The sequence below is a fragment of the Oncorhynchus masou genome, chromosome 32 (genome assembly GCF_036934945.1).
Source record: "Oncorhynchus masou masou isolate Uvic2021 chromosome 32, UVic_Omas_1.1, whole genome shotgun sequence".
Lineage (NCBI taxonomy): Eukaryota > Metazoa > Chordata > Actinopteri > Salmoniformes > Salmonidae > Oncorhynchus > Oncorhynchus masou.
This window is the reverse complement of record NC_088243.1, coordinates 53,239,312-53,255,122: the sequence shown is the minus strand read 5'-3', so window position 1 is coordinate 53,255,122 and position 15,811 is coordinate 53,239,312.

The window sequence follows — 15,811 nt, the reverse complement described above, 5'->3', positions numbered from 1 at the left end:
TTAGTATTTGGTGGCATTGCCTTTAAATTGTTTAATTTGGGTCAAACGTTTTGGGTAGCCTTCTATAAGCTTCCCACAATAAGTTGGGTGAATTTTGGCCCATTCCTCCTGACAGAGCTGGTGTAACTGAGTTAGGTTTGTAGGCCTCCTTGCTCGCACACGCTTTTTCAGGTCTGCCCACAGGTTTGAGTCTATAGGATTGAGGTCAGGGCTTTGTAATGACCACTCCAATACATTGACTTTGTTGTCCTTAAGCCATTTTGCCACAACTTTTGAAGTATGCTTGGGGTCATTGTCCATTTGGAATATCCATTTGCGACCAAGCTTAGACTTCCTGACTGATGTCTTGAGATGTTGCTTCAAAATATCCAAATAATTTTCTATCCTCATAATGCCATCTATTTTGTGAAGTGCACCAGTCTCTCCTGCAGCAAAGCACCCCCACAACATGATGCTGGCACCCCCGTGCTGCCACCCCCGTTCTTCGACTTGCAAGCGTCTCCCTTTTTCCTCCAAACATAACGATGGTCACTATGGCCAAACAGTTCTATTTTTGTTTCATCAGACCAGACATTTCTCCAAAAGGTACAAGCTTCGTCCCCATGTGCAGTTGCAAACCGTAGTCTGGCTTTTTTTAATGGAGGTTTTGGAGCAATGGCTTCTTCCGTGCTGAGCGGCCTTTCAGGTTATGTCGATATAGGACTCGTTTTACTGTGGATATAGATACTTTTGTACCTGTTTCCTCCAGCATCTTCACAAGGTCATTTGCTGTTGTTCTGGGATTGATTTTCACTTTCCACACCAAAGTACGTTCATCTCTAGGAGACAGAAAGCATCTGACGGCTGTGTGTCTCATGGTGTTTATACTTGCGTACTATTGTTTGTACAGATGAACGTGGTATCTTCAGGCACTTGGAAATTGCTCCCAAGGATGAACCAGACTTGTGGATGTCTACAATTTTTTTCTGATGTCTTGGCTGATTCCTTTTAATTTTCCCATGAAGTCGAGCAAAGAGGCACTGAATTTGAAGGTCGGCCTTGAAATACATCCACAGGTACACCTCCAATTGACTCAAATGATGTCAATTAGCCTATCAGAAGCTTCTAAAGCCATGACATCATTTTCTGGAATTTCCAAGTTGTTTAAAGGCACAGTCAACTCAGTGGGTCAACTTCTGACCCACTGGAATTGTGATACAATTAATTATAAGTGAAATAATCTGTCTGTAAACAATAGTTGGAAAAATTGCTTGTGTCATGCACAAAATATATGTCCTAACCGACTTGCCAAAACTATAGTTCGTTTACAAGAAATTTGTGGAGTGGTTGAAAAACAACTTAATGATTCCAACCTAATTGTATGTAAACTTCCGACTTCAACTGTAAGTAGTAGATTAAGGAGGATCAAGTTATGAGTAAAATAGCTAAAGAGAGGTGTATTCTCCATGTCTCCAGATTATATCTTCAAACTAAGGGCAACCGTGGTAAGGCATTCCTGACAGGGAAATGCGTCCATCATGCATGATGATGTATACAGGTCAGATAGCTAGCTTCATTTTCAGATATTACACATTTCTAATTTTGACAGAAAGTGGTTTCATTTCAAGCTAAAGTGTACTGTTAGCTAGCTAGTTGACATTAGCTGGCTGGCTCCCAAGCTCACGTTATTATTTGTTTCCCCAGAGTCGTTTACTTTGAGTTGGAGCCTAATGTTAGCTAGCTAACATTGAACCTGGTTGGTTAGCTCCCAGCACTGTGACATTGTTGGCACTGTTCATTGTTGTTTAACTAGCGAACGTTAGCTGGCTGTCTCCTTACCTAATGTTACGTGTGTATACCACCTGTTGAATATGGCCGGTGTCAGTTAACGTCTGCAAAAAAAGCATCATCAAATTGTTACCAGCTGAGCTGGTTAGGCTGTTTTCCAGTTATCTAGATGTAAACAAATCGTCAGCCAGAGAACCATGCGTGCACTCCGAGGGCGAAACGAGATGGGTGGGGCTTAAGCTTAAGAGGGTGTGAACGATGCTGAATGGGTGTAGACAAAGAAGAGCTCTTCACTAGATACCAAAATATTCAAAGGCCATTTTCTCAAAAGTGAGTTTACAAGTTGATCAACTTTCAAAGCAGAATTACTTTCCCATTGGTTCCTCAAATGCAGTGTATGATATACCATTTTGTAGCTCTGAGTCTCTACTTTTATCCAATGTAATAAAAATCACCATTTCACATTTTGCTACATAAGACCGAATCCAGGTGATGAGTCACAGAGTTGCAAAGAAAAAGCCATATCTCAGACTGGCCAATAAAAGGAAAAGATTAAGATGGGCAAAAGAACCCAGACACTGGACAGATGAACTCTGTCTAGAAGCCCAGCATCCCGGAGTCGACTCTTCACTGTTGAAATTGAGACTGGTGTTTTGCTGGTATAATTTAATGAAGCTGTCAGTTGAGGACTTGTGAGGAGTCGGTTTCTCAAACTAGACACTAATGTACATGTCCTCTTTCTCAGTTGTGCACCGGGCCTCCCTCTCCTCTTTCTATTCTGGTTAGAGACAGTTTGCGCTGTTCTGCGAAGGAAGTAGTACACAGCGTTATACAAGATCTTCAGTTTCTCACATGGAATAGCCTTCATTTCTCAGAACAAGAATAGACTGACGAGTTTCAGAAGAAAGTTTTGTTTCTGACCATTTTGAGCCTATACTCTAACCCACAAATGCTGACTCAACTAGTCTAAAGGCCAGTTGTATTGCTTATTTAAAATCAGAACAACAGTTTTCAGCTGTACTAACATAATTGAAAAAGTGTTTAAGGTAAATTACTACACCTTTATAGGGTTAGTGTTCCTACCCGGCCATATCTCCATGTTACAGTGCTGGTTTAGACAGATGGAACACATAGGCTGCCACCTTTACCTAAACATCACTGTTACCATGGTTACGCAGTCTGACTAAAAAAGACGCAAGCCAGAAAAAGTCTCTGCAAGCCAGAATGTTGAATAAAATTATTTTTACACTTACTTTTACCGGATCTACATGCTGTTGGTTCTTTTGGCAGCAAAAGGTAGAGAGTATCCACAGGAAAGTGTTTTCTACCCAACTTTTTGCGGCGCCGGTAGGTTCTGTCGTTTGTATTTTCTCAACGCATCGCATGTCATGCACAATATGTAAACCATAGTCGAATGTAACCAAACTTGGTCTACCGAAGCACATTTCCTCGCAATTACCTGAAAGTGTTTGCTGTTTTTTGTCACGTGCGAATTTCATCAATATTGAAAATCAAATCCGGAAATACAAACTGATCATTGGCGATTTTAGCGTGTAAATCTTGGTGGAGCACAAAAAAAAAAGTGGGATGCATGCCAGCAAAGCCACTAAACAAAAACACATTAATTGCACTATAATGGTGACAAACGGTGCCCACAAACTGTTAGGGCTTAAATAAAGCTGTCACAACAGCAGAGACCCAACATCTTACCACTGCTACACCTGGCTTTCAGCGGAGCATTGTCTGACAGCAAAACTGTTAATTCAGCCTCATTTAATGCCTTTAAAAAAACATAGCTGATATGACTGACTTGCTTAAACAAATGTGGTTTTCATTGACTATGGAGATGTACAAACTATGGAATAAGGCGATGACAAGCGGATAAGAGGCAATCTGTAATTTCGATTAAGACATTAATGAGCGAGCGACGACGGACGTAGTCAATAACTATTTGTTCAGTACAGCGACAGAATTCAGAACATGGGCCGTTCTTACAGTGCACTCCCTGTACAACAAGTCAGAACCATAGGATAAATAAATGGGGCATATAAACAGAAAACGAAAGCGAATACAATATTCGATGATCACATTTCTCTAAAACAGGTTATAGGCTACATGTGCACCACCAAGTTAGAACAGTAGGTGAAATTAAGGTGGTGAAAATAGACAATTATTAGGGTGAGGCACATTGAACGCCGTTTGGGTCTTTGCGTGTCAAAAAAGATACACGTTAAAAAAGGTTTTAATTTGACACGTCAAACAACAATAATGTTTTTTGTGCTAAATTTGCACGTGCAAGCCAAGCACCACCACTACTATCAAAGCCATACAAAAAAAATTGCAAACAAGTACACACCGGCCACAAACGATGTGTTTACAATACATCATTGGTGGAAATAGACCAAATTATTAGGGTGAGGCACATGGGCTACTAACAGCTTCCTACACAACATACAGTGTTACTGTAGCATAGAAAGTATACATATCTCCCTTGCATATTACATCATTTATGCAGCAGCATACTAGGCATTTTTGGACTCACCTTATGAAGGTGGCGCAGCTGGTCCTTTGTGGGCAAATTTTGTCATCAAACAGTCATCAAAGTCTGGCATCCTCTGGATTTATGGTGGGGGGGGGGGGACACAGCCACTCCATTGAATCGTTAGTGGTTGCTTTGCAATGCTTGCAGTTAGCTACTGACTCCTTCCTGACATAATTATTGTTGACATTTTTCCAACTTGTGTAATCTTTATGTCCAATGGCCGATGAGCACTGATACATTTTATCTATTATTTCTCTTCATATGACAAGGATTAAAACCATTTTCCAGTAGATTGTCGACTTGATTCATGATGATGACTGCTAGCTAAGACTTTGAAAGTGAGATGACAAAAAGTGGGGCTCAAATCAGGTGGGGTTCTGCCCTGAATGACGGGTCACCACTGAAACTGATATACAGACAAGCCAGTGGAGGCTGCTGAAGGCAGGACGGCTCATAATAATAGCTGGAGTGGAGTGTAATGGCTGGAATCATTCCATTGACTCCATTTCAGCCATTATTATGAGCCAACCTTCCCTCAGCAGCCTCCACTGAGGCCAGTGTACTGAAGGTCGGGTTGATAACACTTGCCTGTGGATATTTTGTATCAGATTACCTCAAAAATAGGGACAAAAATCAGCAGGTAAATAAAGTTGAAATGAAGTTTGTTCAACATTCTGATTTGTAATGGGACTGTTCGAGAATGCTGAGCCTTACATGCTGACCAAACCGCTCGCGCATGTGCGATCAGGACACGCAGGTTGAAATATCAAAACAAACTCTGAACCAATTATATTAATTTGGGGACAAGTCGAAAAGCATTAAACATGTATGGCAATTTAACTAGCTAGCTTGCTGTTGTTAACTAATTTGTCCTGGGATATAAATATTGGGTTGATATTTTACCTGAAATGCACAAGGTCCTCTACTCCGACAATTAATCCACAGATAAAACAGTAAACAAAATTTGTTTCTCGTCATCTCTCCTTCCTTCAGGCTTTTTCTTCTTATTTGGACTTCATATGGTGGTTGGCAACCAACTTTACGGTGCATTACCCGACTGGAGTGTGGATGTCAGTTCATCTTTCAATCACCCACGTGGGTATATGCTCCTAAAAACCAATGAGGAGATTTGAGCGTCACAAATACAACCAAGTTCTATTTTAGCATCTGGCCACGTAGACGCTTGCGAGCCTGTAAATATTTCACTCTGATAAAAGGCAACCAATTAGCCATCTAGCATGCTCCGAACACCTGTGTTTAAGCTAACTGTGGAGAAAATGTAGTCAACTGGAGACACAGTGTATAGATCTGTGCAAAACTGCAGCATTAAGTGTATATTTATAATGTTAAAGATTATTTCTTGCACCCAAGATAACTGGCTAACGTTGGTTAGCTACTTCCAGACACAAATGAGAGAACACCTCACTCTGACCATGTTATTTGACCTACTAGCAGAGCTGGTTAGCCTGTTTTCATGTTATCTAGAGCGTTGGTGACTGTGCTGCTGGCACCAATTGATTTACGCTTTTTGCCGATGTTTACTGACGCCGGTGAAAGTCAATGGGCGTTGAGCATTCTCAAATTCATCAGTTATGCGCTCTGGCACACATACGAGTGTTCTGAAAAGTAGTAGATAGCCAGTTAATTTACCAGCGCACCCAAAATTGTCTTTACCCTAGGGGATTAAATAATCCTCTAATATTGTGGAACTACTGTGCGATAAAGAGATCACATCGCTTTTAGAATCTGTAACATAGCCTACTGCGGCGACACTGTCACAAAACCCACGCTCACCTGAACACTTATTGTTCGTCTTTGAACCCTCATTCACCGGAGTGGTATACTACGAAGCAAGCTACATCTACTCAGGCGTTTCTAAAGCTAGTTAGCTTCACATTGCAGCTCAGTCTCCATCTGTACTACGACCGTAGCTATTACTCGTCTGCCTGTTGCTAACTCTAGCAGGTTTATAACTGCGCATATGTTGCCAACCTCTTCAATTAATACAATGCTAAACCATGCAGCCTGGTCTCATAGACTAAACGTAGCATAGTAAACTGAATCCGGGAACTCATAATAGTGTATTATACAACAGGTGGGTTGTATATAAAACCGCATTCCAGTCGCTGTCTGTTCCACAAGTTACTACCGGCTAAATCTATGACATTAAAATACCTATTTACTCTGTTCCATTTGACTGCGGCAATCCACTGTCTCAGCAGCCCAGCCAAGCAATTTATAAACTTAATCTCCACTATAAAAAGCACAATATCTCACATTTCTTTTTACACTAACATTTAGTTTTCAACAGCAGAAAGACTGTATAAACCTTGCTGTCTGTCTCTCTGACATTTGCAACATTGTTTTAATATTCACATTTGATATCCAGCTGTCTCATAGTAATGAACATGTCTGGATGAGATAGACAGGCAGGCAGCGATTCTCATCCAGTCGAAATCATGAATCAACTGGCATTATTTTTATGGCTAGCGTTAGCCACCTAGTGAACGTTAGTGTTACCCACCTAGCTAATGTTAGTGTTAGCCAACTTGCTGATGTTAGCCACAATATATTGGAATTCGTAACATATATGTTTTGCAAATTCAAAACATATTGTACGAATTACAATTACAAACATATTACATAAATTGCAATTCTTAACATGTCAAATGAATTGTAATACGTAAAATAGTGATGAAATGGATGATGGATATTGTTGTGACATGAATACCATTAAGGCAACGAAGATTATTTTATAAAATCAATTAACTATGTTTAAATGTTGACGTGATTAAATTAACCACGTAATTGTCACGCCCTGGTCTATATTTATTATGTTTAGCTTCATTTATTGGGTCAGGCCAGGGTGTGACATGGGTTTATTTGTGGTGTGTTTCGTCTTGGGGTTGTGTGGGGTGTATAGCATAGTCTAGGGCTGCCTGAGGCGGTTCTCAATCAGAGTCAGGTGTTTATCGTTGTCTCTGATTGGGAACCATATTTAGGTAGCCATATTCTTTGAGTGTTTTCATGGGTGATTGTTCCTATCTCTGTGTCTTCACCAGATAGGTCTGTTTAGGTTTTCACGTTTTGTTGTCTTTTGTATTGTTCGTGTTTTTTCGTTCTTCAATAAATATGTCTCAAAAGTACCACGCTGCATTTTGGTCCGCTCCTCCTTCAACAGAAGAAAGCCGTTACAGTAATAATGAACTTATTATCAATCTTGGGGCACCACCAAAAAAGTTTGTTTAATTAATGAGTTACCGTTTCTTGAATTAACTCGAGAATATCAGAATATACCGTTATCCTATTAGTCATCCATTAATTATTATTACCTCATATCAGTCTCATTATGAAAGTTACTGAGTTCAATTCTGCACGAACCCTAGTCTGCATGATGATTCAGCAATACACAAATTGGCTTATTTATTTACGAACTAAATAATCACACAGAATCACATAAACACACACATAGATTATACGTTGATTACTAACATAATACAATGAAAAGTCCCTAGTGGACTAACCCGATGTGATGGCATGTTACACAATGAAAGGGGTGGGGAAAGAAAGAGCGGAAGAAGGAGAGACAAAGGAATTCAACTATCGTACATACAGTTGAATAATATGTTCATCGTAAATATGGATATTTAACACCCTAACAACCGCTCATTCGGATTTAGTAATGCAATGTACATATTTACGTTGACCTTTTTCTGGCCTGGTAGAGTCTAACCATTTTATACGTGTAGCCACAGCTCCACACTTTCTGGTTTTGTAGTTTTAAACCATTGGTGACGTCCGGCTTACCGTCCGTATAAAACTCTAATGTAAATTTTGTTAGGAGTCCTTTTATAAGCACTCTGGAAAAAGGGGCGTTCCAACCTTTTGGCATAATGTCTGTGCTAACGTGGGCGTGGTTACTTTACATGAAAACAATTATCTAATTTAGAAGGCTAAAATCACATTTCATCTTCTCACAAATAGTTTCATATTTAATCATATAAGTTTTACAACACTTAAAGTTACAATGTTTCCGTTATAATGTCTTCAATGATACCACAAAATAATAACTGATCTGACATGTTCCCTCCCGACAATTTCCCACATTCTCTATGTTAGAAATGTTGTTTTAATGTCCAATCTTTTGATGTGAAAGTATTTAGGCCAGAGTCTCTCTCTACACACAAAGGATTTTTAACTCAATACTACAGAGCAGAAGGGAGGGTTTCTGCCAGGTATTTACGATCTGGTTGTTAAGTCATAAAACTCTGGTGGGAGAGGTGGGGGGTCCGGCTATCTGTCAGCCCTGTGTCGAGCTGATCTGGCGCCTATAATCCTCACCCAAGAGAGAGACTCAAGACAATATCCACAAATGAACACATACCATACTATTTGAGATGTCCCGGATTTACATTTACTATGTTACGTCTACCCCTTGATCCATGGACAAGCAGTGCCACATTTTTATTTGTGCTGAAATCAAAATTAAACAAAAGTTACCTTGCAAATTCAGCAGGCTATCATGTGAAAGACTTTTAGTGCTGTATTTATTTGATTACTTTGGTGCGCTTTGATGTGCACATGCACCTTTTTTTCCCCACTCCTACCGATAATATAATTATATTGATAATATAATTGCAGTAAAAAATACAAAAGTTTTACTGTGCGTGAAGTTGTAATGTGCGTGAAGTTGTAATGACAAAATGCAAAATGCATTCTCTACAAAATGGCGCTGGAAGAAATGGCAGCAGTTTTACGGGCACCCCAACCAATTGTGCTATTTTGTAGGTTTTTTTTAGCGTTATTTGTAATTATTTTGTACATAATGTTTCTGCAACCATATCTTACGGTAAAAAATAGCTTCTGGATATCAGGACAGAGATCACTCATCTCGGATTACACAAAGATTTTTTCCTACAAAAAGGACGACGCACAAGACATTCTCCAAACACCCCACAGGGCCGACACCCCCGTTATTTGCAAGAGGAAGCGATGCAGATACAGAAGACAAAGAGCCAGATGCCTGGTCAGGACGCGGAGAAGGCGACTGGGAAAGCTGCCGTTACCGTCAATAATACTCGCCAACGTGCAATCATTGGACAATAAATTAGATGGGGTACAATCACGAAGATCCTACCAACGGGACATCAAAAACGGTATTATCCTATGTTTCACAGAATCGTGGCTGAATGACGACATGGATATTCATTTTGCTGGATATGCGCTGCACCGGCAAGATAGAACAGCACACTCCGGTAAAACGAGATGAGGCGGTCTGTGCATATTTGTAAACAACAGCTGGTGCACAAAATCTAAAGAAGTCTCTAGAAATTGCTCGCCTGAAGTAGAGTATATTGTGATAAATTGCAGGCCACACTACTTGCCTAGAGAGTTTTCAGCTATACTTTTCATGGCTGTTTATTTACCACCACAGACAGATGCTGGCACTAAGACCGTACTCAGTCAGCTGTATAAGGAAATAAGCAAACAGGAAACCACTCACCCAGAGGCGGCGCTCCTAGTGGACGGAGACTTTAATGCAGGGAAACTTAAATCAGTTCAACAAAATTTCTATCAACATGTTAAATGTGCAACCAGAGGGAAACAATTCTAGATCACCTGTACTCCACACACAGAAACACATACAAAGCTCTCCCTCACCCTCCATTCGGTAAATGTGACCACAACTCTATCCTCCTGATTCCTGCTTACAAGCAAAAATTAAAGCAGGAAGCACTAGTGACTCGGTCTATAAAAAAGTGGTCAGATGAAGCAGATGCTAAACTGCAGGACTGTTTTGCTATCACAGACTGGAACATGTTCCGGGATTCTTCCGATTGCATTGATGAGTACACCATATCAGTCACCGGCTTTATCAATAAGTGCATTGAGGACGTCGTCCTCACAATGACTGTACGTACATACCCCAACCAGAAGCCATGGATTACAGGCAGCATTCACACTGAGCTAAAGGGTAGAGCTGCCGCTTTCAAGGTGCGGGACTTTAACCCGGAAGCTTACAAGAAATCCTGCTATGCCCTGCAACGAACCATCAAACAGGCAAAGCGTCAATACAGGGCTAAGATTGAATCATACTATACAGGCACCAACGTCTTATGTGGCAGGGCTTGCAAACTGTTACAGACTAAAAAGGGAAGCACAGCCACGAGCTGCCCAGTGGCACGAGCCTACCTTCTATGCTCACTTCAAGGCTAGCAACACTGAGGCATGCATGAGAGCATCAGCTGTTCCGGACGACTGTGTGATCACGGTCTCCGTAGCTGACATGAGTAAGACCTTTAAACAGGTCAACATACACAAGGCTGCGGGGCCAGATGGATTACCAGGACGTGTGCTCCGGACATGTGCTGACCAACTGGCAAGTGTCTTCACTGACATTTTCAACACGTCCCTGACTGAGTCTGTAATACCAACATGTTTCAAGTAGACCACCATAGTCCCTGTGCCCAAGAACACAAAGGCAACCTGCCTAAATGACTACAGACCCGTAGCACTCACGTCCGTAGCCATGAAGTGCTTTGAAAGGTTGGTAATGGCTCACATCAACACTCCCTGTACTCACCCAAGACTGCATGGCCAGGCAAAACTCCAACACCATCATTAAGTTTGCAGATGACACAACAGTGGTAGGCCTGATCATCGACAACGATCATCGACAATCAAGACAGCCTATAGGGATGAGGTCAGAGAGCTGGCCGGGTGGTGCCAGAATAACAACCTATCCCTCAACGTAACCATATCTTTACTTACCCATTGTTCACCTAGCACCTTCTTTGGACTATTGGTTAGAGCCTGTAAGCAAGCATTTCACTGTATTCGGTGCACATGACAAATAAACTTTGATTTGATTTGACTAAATGTGTAATGTGTTAGGTATTTTAACATTGCTCTTTTTTAACACACAAACACATTTGATTCATTAATAAAATATTTACTAAATTGTCTCCCTCAAATTAAGTGGACAATAATGCAATATGTGAGAGGTAGAGAATCTAATTACATTGATCCTCAACTCGCTCAGAAACTTTATTCAGGATAAATGTATACTGAACAAAAATATAAACGCAACATGCAACAATTTCCAAGATTTTACTGAGTTACAGTTCATATAACAATATCAGTCAATTTAAATAAATTCATTAGGCCTTTAATCTATAGATTTCACATGACTGGGAATACAGATATGCATCTGTTGGTCACAGATAACTTTTAAAAAAGAAGTAGGGGCGTGGATCAGAAAATCACTCCGTATCTGGTGTAACCACCACTTGCCCCATGCAGTGAGACACATCTCCTTTACATAGAGTTGATCAGGCTGTTGATTGTGGCCTGTGGAATGTTGTCACACTCCTCTTCAATGGCTATGCGAAGTTACTGGATATTGGCTAGAACTGGAACATGCTGTCCTACATGTTGATCCAGAGTGTCCCACAAATCAAATCAAATTTTATTTGTCACATACACATGGTTAGCAGATGTTAATGCGAGTGTAGCGATATGCTTGTGCTTCTAGTTCCGACCATGCAGTAATACCTAACAAGTAATCTAACAATTTCACAACAACTACCTTATACACACACAAGTGTAAAGGAATGAATAAGAATATGTACATAAAAATATATATGGATGAGCGATGGCTGAGCGATGGCTGAACGGCACAGGCAAGATGCATGATGGTATAGAGTACAGTATATACATATGAGATGAGTCGTGTAGGGTTTGTAAACATTCTATAAAGTGGCATAGTTTAAAGTGACTATTACATCCAAATTGTAATTATTAAAGTGGCTAAAGATTGAGTCAGTATGTTGGCAGCAGTCACTCAATGTTAGTGATGGCTGTTTAACAGTCTGATGGACTTGAGATTGAAAAACAGCTTCTATCTCTCGATCCCAGCTTTGATGCACCTGTACTGACCTCACCTTCTGGATGTTAGCGGGGTGAACAGGCAATGGCTCGGGTGGTTGTTGTCCTTGATGATCTTTTTGGCTTTCCTGTGACATCGGGTGGAGTAGGTGTCCTGGAGAGCAGGTAGTTTGCCACCTGTGATGCGTTGTGCAGACCTCACTACCCTCTGGAGAGCCTTACGGTTGTGGGCGGAGCAGTTGCCGTACCAGGCGGTGATACAGCCCAACAGGATGCTCTCGATTGTGCATCTGTAAAAGTTTGTGAGTGTTTTTGGTGACAAGCAAAATTTCTTCAACCTCCTGAGGTTGAAGAGGCGCTGTTGCGCATTCTTCACCACTCTGTCTGTGTGGGTGGACCATTTCAGTTTGTTTGTGATGAGTACGCCGAGGAACTTAAAACTTTCCACATTCTCCACTACTGTCCCGTCAATGTGGATAGGGGGGTGCTCCCTCTGCTGTTTCCTGAAGTCCACAATCATCTCCTTTCTTTTGTTGACGTTGAGTGTGAGGTTATTTTCCTGACACCACACTCCGAGGGCCCTCACCTCCTCCCTGTAGGCCATCTCGTCGTTGTTGGTAATGAAGCCTACCACTGTTGTGTCGTCTGCAAAAATGATGATTGAGTCGAAGGCGTGCATGGCCACGCAGTCATCGGTGAACAGGGAGTACAGGAGAGGGCTGAGAACGTACCCTTGTGGGGCCCCAGTGTTGAGGATTAGCGGAGATGATCACCACCTGGGGGCGGTCCGTCAGGAAGTCCAGGACCCAGTTGCACAGGGCGGGGTTGAGACCAAGGGTCTCGAGCTTAATGACGAGTTTAGAGGGTACTATGGTGTTAAATGCTAAGCTGTAGTCGATGAACAGCAGTCTTACATAGGTATTTATCTTGTCCTCTTGGGTTAGGGCAAAGTGCAGTGTGATTGCGTCGTATGTGGACCTATTGGGGCGGTAAGCAAATTGGAGTGGGTCTAGGGTGTCAGGTAGGGTGGAGGTAATATGATCCTTAACTAGTCTCTCAAAGCACTTCATGATGACGGAGGCGAGTGCTATGGGGCAATAGTCATTTAGCTCAGTTACCTCAGCTTTCTTGGGAACTGGAACAATGGTGGCCCTCTTGAAGCATGTGGGACCAGCAGACTGGGATAAGGATTGATTGACTATGTGCGTAAACACACCAGCCAGCTGGTCTGCGCATGCTCTGAGGACGCGGCTAGGGATGCCGTCTGGGCCGGCAGCCCTGCGAGGGTTAACACATTTAAATGCTTTACTCACATTGGCTGTGGTGAAGGAGAGCCTGCAGGTTTTTGGTAATGGGCCATGTCGTTGGCACTGTATTGTCTTCAAAGCGAGCAAAGAAGTTGCTTAGTTTGTCTGGGAGCAGGACATTGTGGTCTGCGACGGGACTGGTTTTCTTTTTGTAGTCTGTGATTGACTGTAGACCCTGCCACATACTGTACCTCTCGTGTCTGAGCCGGTGAATTGTGACTCTACTTTGTCTCTATACTCTGACGCTTAGCTTGTTTGATTGCCTTGCGGAGGGAATAGCTACACTGTTTGTATTCGGTCATGTTTCCGGTCGACTTGCCCTGATTAAAAGCAGTGGTTCGGGCTTTCAGTTTTGCCGTAATGCTGCCATCAATCCACAGTTTCTGGTTGGGGAAGGTTTTAATAGTTGCTGTGGGTACACATGCTCAATGGGTGACACGTCTGTTGAGTATGCAGGCCATGGAAGACCTGGGCCATTTTCGGCTTCCAGGAATTTTGTACAGATCCTTGCAAAATAGGGACGTGCATTATAATGCTGAAACATGAGGTGATGGCGGTGGATGAATGGGACGACAATGAGACTCAGGATCTCGACACGGTGCTTCTGTGGATTCATATTGCCATTGATGAAACGCAATTTTGTTCGTTGTCCGGAACTTGTGCCTGTCCATACCATAACCCCACCACCACCATGGGGCATTCTGTTAACAACGTTGACATCCGAAATCCGCTCACCCATACAACACCATACACATGGTCTGCAGTTGTGAGGCCGGTTGGACGTACTGCCAAATTCTCTAAAATGATGTCGGAGGCGGCTTATGGTAGAGAAATTAACATTTAATTATCTGGCAACAGCTTTGGTGGACATTCCTGCAATCAGCATGCCAATTGCACGCTCCCTCAACACTTGAGACATCTGTGGCATTGTGTTGTGTGAAACACAACTTCACATTTTAGAGTTGCCTTTTATTGTCCCCAGCACAAGGGGGACAATCAGCTTCTTGATGTGCCACACCTGTCAGGTGGATGGATTATCTTGGCAAAGGAAAAATGCTCACTAAGAGGGATATAGACTAATTTGTGCACAACATTTGAGAGAAGCTTTTTGTGCATATGGAACATTTCTGGGATCTTTTATTTCAGCTCATGAAACATGAGACCAACACTTTACATATTGGGTTTATATTTGTGTTCAGTGTAGTTATGCCACATTCAGGTGCTAGTTAGAACTATTAAACTCTTGATAACTCGTTGTAGTTATACACATGCTATTTTGTATACTGTGTATACTGGCTATGTTGTTGCTACAGCTTCGCAAGAGGAACAAACAGTAATATTGATGTTTTTTCTCCTTTTTCAAGCAGTCTTTTAGGAGAGTATGCGAGGCACAGATGCTTGCTTCACCTAGCCGAGTTTTACTAGGAGCAAACTGAGCCTAGTAGGCAGCCACCTTTAGGTTAGATCTGACGGATTCAATGCGATATAAATGTTCAGTACCTGGGTAAAAGGTGAGCCACTTTCATGGTACCAGTTATCCCAAGTTAAACTCAGAATTGACCAACGTTACCTCACTAACTCCTCAAACTATATTCGTAGTATAGGGTTCAGGTAGCCTAGTGTAAATAACTTTTAAACTTGACTTAACCTATGTGTCCAATTACAGTGGGATGCTGGCAGTAGCCTAAACTATGGGGACATCTAGTGGTATCTTTTTCTCTGAAAAAAAGAAGTGGCCATTTGGCCCCCAAAAAATCCAGTTTAGTTGTGCAGAGTAAATTTTACACTTACTATAGTCAAGTATGTGGGTTATGGTATTTAAATATAGATATTACAATTTTAGTAATCAACCTAGGTAGCTAGTAAAATGTACTTATCTTTTTGTCGCGGACTAAAAACCCAGTGACAACACAAGGGTCGGCAGCTGCCATTTTCTGTTGGGAAAGAGAAATGGCTCTGTATTTAACAGAAAAGGTAGCTCATCCACCATGGCAGTAGAGGAGGATCCACACACATCCACCATGGCAGAAGAAGAGGATCCACACACATCCACTATGGCAGAAGAGGGGGATCCAGACACATCCACCATGGCAGAAGAGGGGGATCCAGATACATCCACTATGGCAGAAGAGGGGGATCCAGATACATCCACTATGGCAGAAGAGGGGGATCCAGATACATCCACTATGGCAGAAGAGGGGGATCCAGATACATCCACTATGGCAGAAGAGGGGGATCCAGATACATCCACTATGGCAGAAGAGGGGGATCCAGACACATCCACCATGGCAGAAAAGGGAGATCCAGA